At 36.1% G+C, this 13989-nt stretch overlaps 1 long non-coding RNA gene across 2 annotated transcripts; it reads right to left on the bottom strand.

Moving 5' to 3' along the window:
* Positions 1–277: 277 nt before the first annotated feature.
* LOC136012711 (uncharacterized) lies at positions 278–11137 on the bottom strand. 2 transcript variants are annotated; one of them, XR_010611919.1, is made up of 4 exons: positions 11105–11137; positions 10905–10992; positions 7292–7362; positions 278–1868 (listed from the first exon to the last, which is right to left on the bottom strand). It is a non-coding gene; the product is annotated as an uncharacterized LOC136012711 (long non-coding RNA). The 2 variants fall into 2 exon arrangements; XR_010611920.1 differs by lacking the exon at positions 7292–7362.
* Between the last annotated feature and the right edge of the window lie 2852 nt (positions 11138–13989).

Here is a 13989-nt window from a genome sequence, read left to right as displayed (position 1 = left end):
AGATTGTACTATGAATAGAATCAGATGAATTCTCCATGAATACGTTCATATTATACTGTAAAATGTAATCATATGACAAGTGTCTAGGAAAAAGTGCTATGGAATCAAATCATTAACAGATACACTTTTAAAATAGTTAGGGTACATTGCATATTTTACCACTAAGAAAAATGCAATAAATAGAAAATAGAACTCATGACTTGGTATGCATAATATTAGATCTGTATTGATAAAGTTTTTTTTTTTTTTTTAAACTTAGAAAAAACAAAATCTCATTTACACATTCATACAATATCATGAAATACGAGTTATGGCAAAAGCAATCAGCTTAGACAGCTCATTAATCTTTCTCATACAAATATTGTGATCCCTCTATCTTTCCTCAACAATTTTTGCGTGTATGATTTAAGGATGAAAGAAATGATAACTGGTTTCCATGACAGCTTGAGATACAATGTGTTCTGCAACATGATGAACAATTAAATTGTGATTTAATTTCCCTTATTTTATGGTAACATAACATTAACAAAATAAATATGTTCTGATTGTGCTACGTAGGCGAAGCTGTTTCCTGCCTTAACGCTACATTCATGTATTTGCTAAAACTAACCAGATTTCCACTAGTCTAAATAGTCTGTACTGACACAGTATTCTTTCACAGAGCCTAAAATTATGTCTCCACAACCCTCATTTTGTAACGATACCCAAACTGGCTCTCATGAAGCTATATCTTTTATACCAGAAGCAGTGCAGCTGCAGTGCTCCTCCCAGGTTATGTTAAAAGACTGTTAAATTGGCTTCAGTATTCAAGTAAGCTTGTTCAGAATTTGATAACTTAGGTATTTCCAAGTGGTCCCACTTTGCTAAATGCTCTGATGGAAATATTTCCATTACTTCTAGTAGACTTTGGACCACAGTCTGAACATAGCGTAGAAACAAACTGTGTACACATGACATAAGTTATATGTAAGCTCATTTTTATTTTGTTCTTCGCATACTGAGAGCTGACAGAGTCTGTTTGTTACAATTGCAAATATCAAGTCCTTTGTTCAACTCGAAATGCTGGAAAGAGTATCTATAGTTATAAGCATTTTTTGTAGAGATGCTTCTGAAGGGTTTTCTTGGTATTTACTTGGAGATGTACTCACAGTTTTCAATTTATAAATATTACATAGAACGTGATGGAAGAAAAAGAAATCTCTGTGTTTTGCAGCTTGTGTCCATTGCTTCCCTTTCTGTCACTGAGGGTCACCAAATGAAGTCTGTCCCAATTTTCTCCTTACTCTCCCATTAGGCAGTTGAAGACAGCAGAAAGGTGCCCTCTTAGCCTTCCTTTCTTGAGGCCAAACAAATTTACCCAGCCTCTCACTGTACATCACATGCTTCAGCCACCATTAATCACCTTGGTGGCACTCCACTGGACTCACTGAACTAGCCACACTTTTGCTAGTACAGATAGAACATAACTGGCCTTTTTCACTACAGAGCTACACTGTTGACTCCTGTGTAACTTCTCCTCCAAGACTGCTGATCTTTTAATTTTGTTTTGTATTTTTTTCATTGTTTTTCCTCCCTCTTTTTTTTTTTTTTTTTGTTTGTGCTTTTTTTTTTGGGGGGGGGGGGTTGGTTTTGTTTTTGTTTTCCTCCTAAATTGCTTTCCAGCCAATCAACCCAATCTCCCTTTAAGATTCTGGGTTATTCCATCCCAGGTACAGACATTCTTTTTTCCTTTGTTGAACTTCCAGATGCTCCTTTCAGTTCATTTCTCCAACCTGTTGAGGTCCTGCTGTGGAACAGACCTGATCTCCAGTGTTTCAGGTGCTCTTCTCCAGCTTATCATCTGCAATTGTACTGAGAGTATGCTCCACCTATTATAGAAATAAAATGAGTCAAAATTTCTTTTAGTGATGCTGCCATAAAAAGAAGTTAGCATAAGGAGATAGAAAACCAGTATAAAATATTCTATCCCAAATAGGAAAAATCATGTCTAAGAAAATGAGACATGTTTTTGCATGTATTTGTAGCTTTATCAATATATAGATACAAAAAATAATTTACAAATAATAATCTAGAATATAATTACAATATATCAATAATTTCAAATACAAGAATTAGCAAAATATTTTAGAACTGGTTTTCTTTTGAAAATAAAAAGTGGTTTTGGTAATTTATATTTCATTCTCCCCAGGAGAAGACATTGAAGGTATAACTGCTATGAAATTGGTAACTTCCTTAACTATGACATATAAATGATTCCTTTGTCTACTGCACCAATGACATTGTGAACTCTAGTATAAAGCTGTTTTACAAGTTTTTCTCAGGGCAAGTGTTATAAAAGCAGTCATTGAGCAACAAACACAGTGGACGCCCTGTCCTATGATCTTTTTAGCTACAATTATCCTTAATTTCATCAGTTTGTTCCAGAAGGAAAACTGTGAAAGTACTCAGTAGTTTTCAATATCTTGCAAAACACAACTCTTTTGTAAGAAAAGTCAGAACATTTTCAGAGGAGTATCTGCTCATTTCAGGTGCTGTTGAATTAGCATGTTAATATATTACAAAACTATATCTTTTACGCACTTTTTTCCCAGCTCTTTTTCCTTGGGCAGTTTGGACTAAATAACTAACATATGCCACATTGCAGGAAACAATGAGATTTAGAGCTAGCATGAAGATGTCATATGGAGTTTTAATGTGTACATGAAGTGAACCTATTTACATATTCAGTACTCTAAACATGATTAGTCAAACTTACTATTACTGCAATGAGTATAGATAGATAATATTTGTGTATTCATTTTTGGCCTACTGTGATTCGTTAAACAGCACCAAGAATAAAATAAAGGCTTAAGTGTAGACAATTTTTAAAAATCACAAAAATCATATAATTTATATACAGAGGAATGGATACATAAGTGAATGCTAAATTTGCGACAAATCTAAACAAGCAAACACACTCTTTACAAAACAGTGCAGAAGTGACCAGGATTTAATTTTTTTTGGTTGTTTTTAAGAGGGTTTCCTTACACAGCTCAAAAAAGAAATCATATCCTGAAGAGCTCTTCTTTCCACAAAGTTTAACATATCCCATCTGGTAGATGAAAATACAACTCATACAATACAAATATCTTTCAAAATTATCTTTACTAAGGAAGGCCCAAGCAACTATTACTTTTTTAAAGTCTAGCAGTCCCTGAAATAGTTTGTGTCTGCCTTCCAAGGAGACAAAGGTTCTGCCCAAGCAAGCACATGCTCCAAAACATGAGACAACTTAATTAAAAAAAAACAACCCCCCAAAACAAACAAACAAACAAACAAATAAAGAACAACAAAGTAAAAACAAACACACACACACCAAAAAACAACCAAACCAAAACCCCAGTGGCTTCCTCGATTATACTTGATTGTGTAGAGGTAGTCTAAAACTAAAAAACACATGCTCCCAAAACTACATGCACTGCCCCCTGCAAAGTAAAACACCAAAACCTAACAGTTTCTTCCAGGCTTCTTGAGTTTTGATCCAGTGTCATGGTTTAAGGGCAGTCAGTAACTCAGACCCACATAGCCCGCTTGCTCACTCCCCCCTTTTCTCCCTGCTCCCCTGGTCCCGGAATGGTGGGGAGGAAAGTCGAAAGAATGTAACTCCCACTGGTTGAGATAAGAAGAGTCCAGTAACTAAGGTATAACACAAATCACCACTGCTACAACCAAAAATAATAATGATAAGGGAAATAACAAGGGAAGAGAATACAATATCACCCACCAATACCCAGCCTGATCGAGCAGTGAACGAGCCCTTCCGCGTAACTCCCAGTTTACATCCTGGGCATGACGTGCTGTGGTATGGAATACCTTTTTGGTTAGTTTGGGTTAGGTGTCCTGTCTCTGCTTCCTCCCAGCTTCCCCTCCTCCCTGGCAGAGCATGAGACTCAGAAAGTCCTTGGTCAGACTAAACATTTGAGCAGTAAGTAAAAACATCAGTGTTATCAGTGCTGTTCCCAGGCTGAAAGTCAAAAACACAGTGCTACACCAGCTACTAAGACAACAAATGACTGCTACTGCTGAACCCAGGACATTCAGTTTCTAAAACAGTATTCAGTTTCTGCTGAAATATTTTAAAATCAGAAGTCTCACTACGTGTGTAGTCATGTACAAGACTTCAACAAGAGCTGGAAAGATAGATTATTTCTGTTATAAGTCATTTGAGATATAGTATTAATTAGTTATTAATTCAGGGTTTGTTTTTTTTTTTTTGTGTATTTAATTCTTTAAGTAGCCTGTAAAAGATGTTTTTGCTTAAAATATTATGCATGGATCTGCTGAAGAAGTACTTCAAACTACAGAGAAACCTCATTTTATATTTATGTGTCTCTTCGGTGAATAATGAGAGGAATAACAATGAAAGACATTTGTAATACAACAGTTATCCTTATTTCACTTGGATACATCAGATTCTCAGACAACATGATTTCTAGAGACAGAAAGAAATATTCAAAAGCAAGAATACATAAAGTGACTAAGTGCTCAAGAACTATCCAAAACCAATGGAAAACTCCAATTATGCATATTTTTAAGCACCTGTTGAATCTAGTGATTCAACATTGCTCTTGTAGCATCACTTCTAATATATTCAACAAGAATTAAGACAGAAAATGTCATAATATGCAGCCATAACTCATTACAATGACATTAAGTGTTTACTAAGCAACTGAGAATTACAAGATCCAAATAAAGATGTAGAAAAGATAATTTTGAAATAACTAAGTGTGGATTGATCAGCACCCTTTGCACCTCATGTTTTTTTGCATGGCAATTATTTGTTAAGCAGTAATCAGCAAATTTGGATTACTATATCACTGCATGATTAGTGGCAAAAGAATGCAGAGATTATTTTGTTATAGTTCTGCTCAGTTTTCTCTGTTTTTTGGAAAAAAATAGCAACATGGAGTTAATCAACACAGTCAATAACTGCAGCTCTTTAAAAAACAAAGATTCTGACAACAATCCTCTTCCCCTGAAGCTGTAAGTGTAGCTTCTGTAAGCAAGACTAACCAACAGCAATTTCCAATAATTTACTCTCTAGGATTGTTGAAAAATACTATACAGAAATCTGTGATAAAAGCCCCATTGATTAAAATGCCAATGAAAAACACATTGTAGGACAATGTGTACCAGTATAGATTGTAGTTAATTTTCTTCTGTTGCAACCTCTATACACAGCAGGCCAAATTGTTGTCTTAGTTCTGCCCCTGTGTCCTGGGTTCAGCAGTAGCAGTCAGTTTTTCTCCTTCTTAGTAACTGGTGCAGCACTGTATTTTTGACTTTCAGCCTGGGAACAACATTGATAACACTGAGGTTTTACTTACTGCTCAAATGTTTAGTCTGACCAAGGACTTTCTGAGTTTCATGCTCTGCCAGGGAAGAGGGGAAGCTGGGAGGAAGCAGGGACAGGACACCTGACCCAAACTAGAAAAAGAGGTATTCCATACCACAGCACATCATGCCCAGGATGTAAACTGGGAGTTACGCGGAAGGGCTCGTTCACTGCTCGATCGGGCTGGGTATTGGCGGGTGATATTGTATTCTCTTCCCTTGTTATTTCCCTTATCATTATTATTTTTGGTTGTAGCAGTGGTGATTTGTGTTATACCTTAGTTACTGGACTCTTCTTATCTCAACCAGTGGGAGTTACATTCTTTCGACTCTCCTCCCCACCATTCCGGGACCGGGGGAGCAGGGAGAAAAGGGGGGAGTGAGCAAGCAGGCTGTGTGGGTCTGAGTTACTGACTGCACTTAAACCACGACACCCTGTAATGTCTGTGAAATTAATATGACTTACATGGACATATCAGGAAGAATGTTTGAGCCTTAAGTAGTCAGAGATACTCTAGCTTTATATATATAAATGAGCTCTTTTTTATCATGAACTTCATATATTTTTCAACCTTTATTCTAATGAGTAATTTTTAAAAAGTCTTTTTTTGTTTTTGTTTTTCAGAACTACTGCTATGAGGGAAGAGAGCATGACATTTTCCCCTCTACAAGCAGACTCACTTGAGATTCTAAATCAAACTTTCTAAACCAAGCCTAACACATATGTACCCACAGGGAGACAAAAAGCTGGAAGAAGCTAAAGGAGCAAGACTTTTTTTTCTTTCCTAATTTCAAAGGTTTATCCCAGCTCTCAATGGAAAAAGTTAAATTGTATTGCTTAGTTTCCACTGAATATATAAGGAGCATTACAATTTCAAGAATGATACTGCTTTTTACCTCATATTTACAGCTCCCTACATCATATATAGAGAGAGAATTCTTGGATTGATAGAAATCAAAGATGAATTTTTACAGATTACATTTCACAAAGAATACACATTCTACAGTATGTACCTTGCTAACGCTGAAGATCCCTATCAAAAGAAATATTTAAGACAGCAATCCACATATCCTAAATCACATTTTATGTTTCATTATGTACCTTCCTATATTAAGGCATGCTTTTTCTCAAACTATTGTTGTTTTCTTACAGAACCTCCTAGCTCTTGTCCATTCTTGCTTTCTAGCTAAAGAACATGAACACTACGCAAGCACATCAGATGATTCAAGAACACATTAAATAAGTACATAAATAAAAGCATCTTTCTGTCTTTTTCACCTTTCTCTTTGACTGTGACATGGTATCAAATTACACATAAGACATAAATGAAAGGTATTTGGTGAAAAAAATCTGGAATGCACATGTTTAGAGAAGGGGAAATCTTTGCCCTATCTGTGAGATCATGCCTATAGAAATTTAAATTTAAGATATAATGACTGAAATTTACCTCTCAGAATCAAAGCACCAATCTTTCTCCCACTTGGGACTGGCCCTCCAGTCTTGTGGATGGACTTTTTGCTAGGTATTTTTGGAGGGGAAAAATGGCACATTTGTATTTGTTTCTGAGTTTTTGTGGTTTTTTTTTTTTTTGGGTTTTTTTTTTTTTTTTGTTGGTTGGTTGGTTGTGGTTTTTGTGGGGTTTTGTTGTTGTTGTTGTTTTTTCTGTGAGGTTTTTAGGGGGATTTTGGGGGGGTTTAGTTTGCGGGTTTTTTTCTTTTGTTTGCGGTTTTTTTCCTTTTGTTTGCTTAGGTTTTTTGGTTTTGTTTTGCAGGTTTTAGTGAGCTTTTTTTTTAGGGAGAAGGAGTTTTTGTTTGGTTTTTTGGGGGGCTTTTTGTTTTCTTTTTAACACACACACACACACCCCCCGACTGCAAACCTGGAAAAAAATCCATTTCTGTTTCATTACTCATAGGATACCTGTCTGCTGATATTTCTTGTTGCTGCTGTACACTTGGAATGCCTTCTAGGAAAAAGACTAACTTCAACTCCTATAGTAGGAAGAAGAAGAAGAAGAAATATTTTTATTACTACTCATTACTACCTTCTGAGGTTGTTTATGAATGCGTGAATGGAAGAGCAGCATCAGCTGCTGAGATCAAGCTATGAAAAAAATGGGCTGCTGAACCAGCAGCAAATGGAGAAGAGATGGACTACTGCTGTTACTAGCTGTATGGGTGAAGAAAAATTTGACATTCCTCACAGGCAAATGCAATAAAGATGAACACAATTGTAGAGGAAGGCCATCAAACACAGATTTATCATCATTTATGGGCACAAAGTAAACACACAATCCTTTGCTAGTATGAATTGCCATAACCCCAAGTAGTTTAATGTAGTAGCAGCAATTTAAATTACCCAGTTCTTTCCCAAAATAAGTGTCACTTAAGTCACTGCTATAGTGGTAATTCTTTCCAGAACTTGCAAACAAGACATCCTCACTGGGTGAGTAGATGTCACAGTGTACAATTAAAAAAAAAGAGAGGATGGTTCACCATTGCAGAAAATCATTTGTAGACTAACAGATGCATAAAAGTAAATTGTACCCAAGTACTTTAAAATCCACAGTGCTTTGAGTCACAGAATTAGGACTTTGAGCTTAGTTTTTAAGTAAGAAACACCACTGGAGCTAAAAGGCTACCCTCTAAAAAATTATCAGTTCTTGTTATTGTTATATTTTTTATGGTCCTCTGTTCAGAGTTAAATTCACAGGTTCTCAAGAAAACTAGTTACTGATGTGAACAGTACTGCTTTTGTTATGGGAAAAAAAACAACAAAACAAGAAAACCAAATAAACAAAACCCACCAAAACAGACTGTCTAGCATGTGTTGATGGGAAGAATAAAAAGGAGGGTAAAGACTGTGTCTAGCAGTTTTCCTCAGTGAAAGGGAATTAATAAAACTGTGCTCAATTTTTACGTGTTTTGGTAAAAAAATACCAAATTCTGATAGACAAATATTTTAATACTGAGAATCAATGATAAGGCCCTAGTGTTTTAAGTCAGCTGTACAGTTTAGATGCAGTTTCCCCAGCCTCCTTCTGCAAAGCAAGAAAACCCAGTAAGCCAGTGAACCGAAAACATTAAACACCTCATAAAATCATCATATTAGGCTCAGATTATTTACAGTAGGATGATACTGTAGATTAGAGATTAGAGACAGATTAGAGAAGAGATTCAGAGCAGCCTTGTGGAGAAGGATTTAGGGCTGTTAGTCTATGAGAAACATAACATGAGCCAGGAGTGTGCACTTGCAGCCCAGAAATCTTACCATATCCTGGACTGCATCAAAAGGAGCGTGACCAGCAGGTCAAACGAGGTGACCCTGCCCCTCTACTCTGCTCGTGAGACCTCACTTAGAGTATTGTGTGCAGTTCTGGTGTCCTCAACATAAAAAGGACATGGAACTGTTGGAACAAGTCCAGAGGAGGGCCATGAGGATGATCAGGGGACTGGAGCACCTCCCATATGAAGACAGGCTGAGAAAGTTGGGGCTGTTCAGCCTGGAGAAGAGAAGGCTGCGTGGAGACCTCATAGCAGCCTTCCAGTATCTGAAGGGGGCCTACAAGGGTGCTGGGGAGGGACTCTTCACTAGGGACCTTTGTGATAGGACAAGGGGTAATGGATTAAAACTTAAGCAGGGGAAGTTTAGATTGGATATAAGGAGGAAATTCTTTCCTGTTAGGGTGGTGAGACACTGGAATGGGTTGCCCAGGGAGGTTGTGAGTGCTCCATCCCTGGCAGTGTTCAAGGCCAGGTTGGATGAAGCCTTGGGTGGGATAGTTTATTGTGAGGTGTCCCTGCCCATGTGAGGGGGGTTGGAACTAGATGATATTGAGGTCCTTTCCAACCCTAACTATCCTACGATTCTATAATACACAGAGTATGGACAGATGCACTGGAAACCAGTTTCATTATTGTTTAAAATATTCTGAGGTTAGTGACATTGAGGAATGTTCAAGAAATGCACTGGTACGTCTGCTTGGAGCTCCTGGGCAGCATCTCCTATAGCTCTGCTACTGTTCAAATAGTGCGAACAGAAGAGGCATCTGCACTGCTAATACATGAAAAGCAAATAGGATCTCTCTCAACAGTAACATTTTACCTTGATGTTCGGATAGTATAAACTGCTAGTTGTTTCTACTAGCATTAAAAAAAAAAAATCTGAAAGAAAAAAAAAGATATCTAGAAAATAGTAGCATGACTTCTGATAGATAAAGCGCTTATAAGGAGACAAAACAAACCCACCACAACACCTATTTTCTGACAAATTGCTTTGTAACTCTTTTTTGATAGGAACTAGTCATCTGACTTTCCATAGCAGTATGCTTTCCCCATGAAAATATCAGAAATACCATATTTTAGAGACTTTGGATGTAAAACCATGTGCATGAGTAGGTTAGCTCTAAATCACACAGTTACTGAAAATAATGTAGGAAGCAGCATTTGGGCTGTTGATATTCTGTGCCTTTCTAAAACACACCCATTTAGGAAATTTCATAAATCATAAATAGCCTTGTTGTGTGACTTGAGAGAATGGACTCATCCACATCAACACAATTTCCAATGCAAAATAAACAACACCCAGCCATGCCACTTCCCCATGCAGTCTTCACAAAACCCTTTTTAGCCAAATAATTTATTACAAAAACTATAGTCTACACGATTTTTTCATCAGTCTTGTAGAAGACTGCCACATATGAATTACAACAAACTCTACACACATATTTTCTCATCTCTGCAATAACCAAAAGGTGTCTTTACACTTTCAGTGATGGAAAGGCAAAGATAAATATAACACTGGATGGCTGACAGCTGATATTAAAAACAAGGCCGAGTACTATCTAGCAAAACTGGCAGAGTCATCAAGAGATTTAAACTCTTAGCTTACTTCTGATTATTCACATTTTTACAAAAAGATTGGGCACCCATTATTTCTATATTTCTTTCTTAATTTTTTTTTTTTATGGTAAGTGAAACGTTTACCTGAATATTTACTAGCATATATTTTCCAATGCAACACAAATAAAAAATGCAAAAAGCTAAAGAAAGACATTCATTAGCCTTCTGACCACAGAGAGAAGAATAATTATCTCCATTCATTGTTTCTGTTGTAGGATAATAACAGTGAGGACATATTCAAGAGGTCTATAATGTGACAAGAGGTAGAGACTGATGTTATCTCTATATCCTCAAATACACACCAACAAAACTAAGGCATGTGAGACGCAATTTATCATCTAAATGAACATTTGCAATCGTATCAGACATCAACATAACCACACACAAAAAGAACACAAGCATCTCTTCCAGGTTGGATGTCCTTTTTAACTGGCTTTAAAATTCTAGGAACCATAAGTTCAATTATCAATCACTTGGAAGAAAAATATCACGTACACATACATGTACCACCAGTGCTGCGACTAGATCTCTATGCCTCTGCTCAGGTACACTGTAGTACTTCTAATTGCACCAGCACTGGCTTGCTTTTCACTCCAGACTGATTCAGCAGTCACTGCCTACAGCTTTGTTACCTTTAAGATCTTAGTCTCCCATCCTCACAGTTTCACTGAAGTTGAACTCTAGATCACAGTCTCTTTATTCATTGACATTATTGTTCTGCTGTTAAAAAAAAAAAAAAAAAAAAAAAAAGTTTAAAGCTGAGGGTTCAATTACAGAGGGCAGTTGCATTGCCCTAGGGGGTGGAGAAACCTACAAACTGTGAACAACTTACGATATACTTCCTATATCTCTTCTTCCACAAAGTCATTGATGTATTCCCCCTACGCCACCCCTATACTTAATTATATACTAAGGCATGTATAATTAATTAATTATACATGCTCTGATACAGCTGCCCTGGCTGTAACACTGGGAGGGGAAAAGCTGAGCCTACCACCTGTGCAGGAGGGGAAATAATAGCTCTATTGAGGCTGTCTTTGCCTTACTTGTTGTACTGTTCTTAGATTATTCCTTTAAAAAGAAAGAAGAGAGAAAGTTAGACAGTAAGTACTTCTTCCAACTGTTGTTCTTTACTTCACTGGCTTTCAGATCAGATTTTTTGTTTGGAAATCATGTGTGGATGTAAAACTAGTTTGTCTACCAGGATATACGTTTTCTCTCAAGGGGATGTCTGACAATCTGTTAACACAGTGTATAATGGAGAGGGTAGGGGGCAGATCACAGGCCAGATTGTTAGCTGGTATAAAAGAGGTGTTAATGCCATTGACTTTAATAGGGCTACGTCAATATCCACCAGCTTAAGATTCTCTGTATCACAGCCTATAGACCACTTGTGGCTTGCAAAGCCTTTGTATTCAGTCCACAAAGGGACTTTTTAATTGTGGCTATACTTAACAGAATCATAAAAATGTACTATTATCAGTTTACCCAGTGATTCTCTAGCATTCCTAAGGATTAACCTCTCTCCTTGGAAGCACACAGAGTTGTGAGAAAACCGTCTCAGCTAAATCCAAGTTGAATTCAAAGGTGACCATTGGAAACTTTCATTAAACCATTTATATTGTGATAACTCATTCTGAACTCATGCTGTCTCAAATTATTAGCAAGGAAATTCAGTTGTGAAGATCCCAACTCTGAGTAAATTAAGAAAATGTGTTGGGGGGGGGGGGGTGTTAAGTAACTTTATATATATAATATAGCACCTTATAATTTTTAGACAAAAAAAGCAACACAGTTAATCTAAATTTTGTGATGCTCTTCTGAGGCTGATAGCTGTTGAGCGTTTTGGCATGAACAAAACTTTGGGGTTTACTCCTTTATATATTATATGTTAAGTTCATTAAAGTGTAGAAAATATCTAACACCAAGTTATTTCTGTGGAATGGGGATTTCCACTCGCTAGAAATTAGTAGAGAAAAAAACCCCACCCTGAATGTCTTTATGCAATTAGGATTGCAACAGCTTCTCTGGAATTTGAATGCATGCCATGTTTGCTTATTCTTCCTGAAGCATAGTATTCCCAATAGTAAGGACTTAAAAGACATAGTACAGCTCTCCCAAGCTTCCTACACAAGTTATTCCTACCCTCCCCATTAAATTCTAAATAATAGAAAAATTAATGAATGCCTGGGGTTTTTATAAGTAGTAGTAAGATTTTGTAGTTAAAAACCTTCAGTTCTTTAAGCTTCACCCTAACTGCCCACACCCTGGAGAAATAAAAACTTTTTTCTTCTCCAAATAAAAACTGTATCTGGATATGTAAAGCTTAGAGAACAGCTTGGCTGCTGAGAAAATAACAAATATTGTGCAAGTTGGTAACATCAAAACTGTTTACATTGGAATAACTTTTCCTCAAGAGGTGGGTCCAATTTGGCAGTTGATGAAATGATCCCCAGATATCTATCACTCCCATTGCTGTTGAGATATTAAACTAAATAAGTACAAAATTCTGGCTCCAAAACATACACGTCAGAAGCTGACATCAGTGGAGAACAGATAATCTTCTAAAGGCAGAATAAGTCAACAATTTTATTTTAACTCTCTTGAAGTTGTACAGATTTCTTGGGTAGTATGGCAAAAATGTCAGAATGGCGGAGCTTAGCTATTATCAACAATGTTATCCTAACATAGTAACTTTCAGAAATAATGTAAGTTTATCACAAAGCTGCTAAAATTTCCTGACATTATATTTTTATCAAAGCTTTTTTTGAAATGTCTAGTGTTAACCAAATTTGCTTTAGAGACTAAGTTTCAATTTTCCTTTCTTTTCTTTTTTTTTATCACTAGGCCTCTGTTGATGGAGATATTCCTATTTTAAAGGTACTAATGGTACTAATGTCTAATACACCAGAGAAAATATTTTTGTTTCATTTTATTATGTGGATATTGTAAATTATTAACATACATAGTTGTATTTTTTTAAGAAAATGTTCCCACTGTTCGAATTCGAAGTGAAAAATTAGCAGAATAACACTAAACAATAAATTGTTTTCCTATTGTTCTGTCTTTGTACGTCACAAATATTGAACTTGAACCACTTTAAGATGGTGGTCAGTAAGTTTAGTGCTTTTAAAAATATTTGGGTCTTAAAAAAAAAATAAGTATAAAAATCTGGCCATAAACTCCAGTGTTAGCATAATATTTGCTCAACTCTTGCTGCTTAATATAAAACTTATTTTTTCCAGATTCATTTTATATTCAATTCCTCTTATACCAGCAGAAAACATTTGCTAATTTAGTGTTTAAAAAAAGAAACTAAAATCAGTTAAACAGAAGAAGAAAATTACACACTAACACATGTACAAAATTGTGCAACAGTTTAGAATTTTAGCTTTCTGGTCTGTTTCATTTTTATTGTCTATACAAGCAGGAGAGTTATTAAGATTGTCTAGAGCAAAACCTAAACATAAATTTTGAGCTTTTGTTAAAGTTGCAACTTTATTGTAACATATATTTAAACCTATCTCAAGCTGAAAACTCTAATATGCTCTGTCAAAATTTTGAGTGGACTCAAACCATTCCTAGCACATACCTAAGAACAGATGCAATTTAGTCCACTTCTCATGTAGAAAACCTTTTTCCTTCTTTAGTAAAAATGGTCCTAACCACATTCATTTCATAGCTGCATCTGCTTTTTTATCATATCTCAAATGGTGC

Source organism: Lathamus discolor, chromosome 4, assembly GCF_037157495.1.
Source record: "Lathamus discolor isolate bLatDis1 chromosome 4, bLatDis1.hap1, whole genome shotgun sequence".
In the NCBI taxonomy this organism is placed as follows: domain Eukaryota; kingdom Metazoa; phylum Chordata; class Aves; order Psittaciformes; family Psittacidae; genus Lathamus; species Lathamus discolor.
The sequence above is the reverse complement of the archived record's forward strand: the minus strand, read 5'-3'. Positions and strand labels throughout refer to the sequence as shown.